Source organism: Pteropus medius, unplaced genomic scaffold (assembly GCF_902729225.1).
Source record: "Pteropus medius unplaced genomic scaffold, Ma_sr-lr_union100, whole genome shotgun sequence".
Classification (NCBI taxonomy): Eukaryota; Metazoa; Chordata; class Mammalia; order Chiroptera; family Pteropodidae; genus Pteropus; species Pteropus medius.
Window position 1 is genome coordinate 1 of NW_024344547.1, and position 1,572 is coordinate 1,572.

At 49.0% G+C, this 1,572-nt stretch overlaps 1 pseudogene; it reads left to right on the top strand.

Annotated features, from left to right (window-relative positions):
* Nucleotides 1–815: 815 nt before the first annotated feature.
* Nucleotides 816–934, top strand: LOC120610806 (uncharacterized; annotated as a pseudogene).
* Nucleotides 935–1,572: the final 638 nt, after the last annotated feature.

The window sequence follows — 1,572 nt, forward strand, 5'->3', positions numbered from 1 at the left end:
CGATTTTGCATTGTTTTACTTCCCCCTTGTTTAGCAGGTAGAAATATGTGTTCCTCGTTGCTGGACGTGAACAAGACAGAGTCTCGGTTCCCCGAGTTGTGTCCTAGTTGGGGAGGGGAGGAGCGGGTGGCCGACAGGTGCATAAGCGAATACGTCTACGTCAGGTGGAGGAAATGCTGTGAAGGAAAACAGGGCAGGGCGACCGATTTACACGTGGGAGTCAGGGGAGACCCTCTGAGGTGACATCTGAGCAGAGACCTGAGTGAAACAGGGGAGCAGAGTGGGGCTATATCTGGGGACAGGAGGGACCAGTCAGTGCGAAGGTCGTGCGGCGGGCGGAGGCAGGTGGGCACCACGTTACCACGCAGGCGGAAACACCGCTCAGACCCTTCACGTGCGCCCACTTAAGAGAGCTGATTAGCAATGAGGACCGTGGTAAATGAAATGGCATTTGTTACTTTTCAGGGATGTACTGTTAAATTATTTCGACATGTTGAAGTAATAGATTCTGGTTAAAAAGAATGGACTTGGTAATGACAACGACTAAAATGATTTGTGAGGTTTCAAATCTTCTGAGTTAAATCCATACCCACAAAACATAAAACACAGCTTTTAACTATGAAACACAGCACTTGTGATCTGGTGTCACCGAAACAGTGTCATCTGATATTTTAAATTGGAATTTTACTGGTAGTGTAAGTTTTCTTCGAATTGAACGTGCAAGCTTGATATCTGTGAGCTCTGAACATAAAGAATTTACATTTAGTGCTCTGAGTTCTGCATTTAGTGTATTTAACTATCATTAAGAAACAGTTGTCTACAGCCACGCCACCGTGAACAAGCCCAATCCTGTCTGATCTTAGAGGCTAAGCAGGGTCGGGCCTGGTTAGTACTTGGATGGGAGACCACCTAGGAAGACCGGGTGCTCTAGGCGTAAAAAATAAAAAATAAAAATAAAAAAAAAGAAGAAACAATTGTCAAAACAAGGTCTGTGAAAACTGTTTCCTCTTCAGACAGATCGCAGGCCAGTCTGAGGCACGCTGCCTCGTTTCACCCCGGGGTCCTTCGCGACCTCTTTCCCGAGCCTCCCGTTTTCTGCCGTCCCCGTGGCAAACCCTCATGACACTATTCACCTCACCGTCTCCCATCTAACGCTGCTTTCATAGGGAGAATTTAGTTGAGGATTAGAATCCATTTTCCTTTTAAGGTTTTTTGGCTTTATTTTTCCATTTCGAAGTAAAAATTATACCTAGTTCCTGTTTTAAGAAGCAATACTTTCATTGTTGCGGTCTGCGGGGGCAAAGACTCTGAAAGGTTCTGTGTTAATGGTAAATCGAAACCTTCACGCCTCCGGTGGGGGCTTCTGGTGGGAGACGGGCACCGCACACCCGGCAAATGTCCTCCGATCCTGGGCGGTGCCTCTCTGGTCCACGGGTCCCTGTCACATCGCTCCTTACGGGGGCTCCCCTGGAGGTCACCCTCCAAGGTCACAACCCGAGCTGAGCTCCCCAGAGCGCCCTCTCCCCATCCCTGGCCCGGACCCCACTGCACAGGGACCCCGCTGCTACCGCC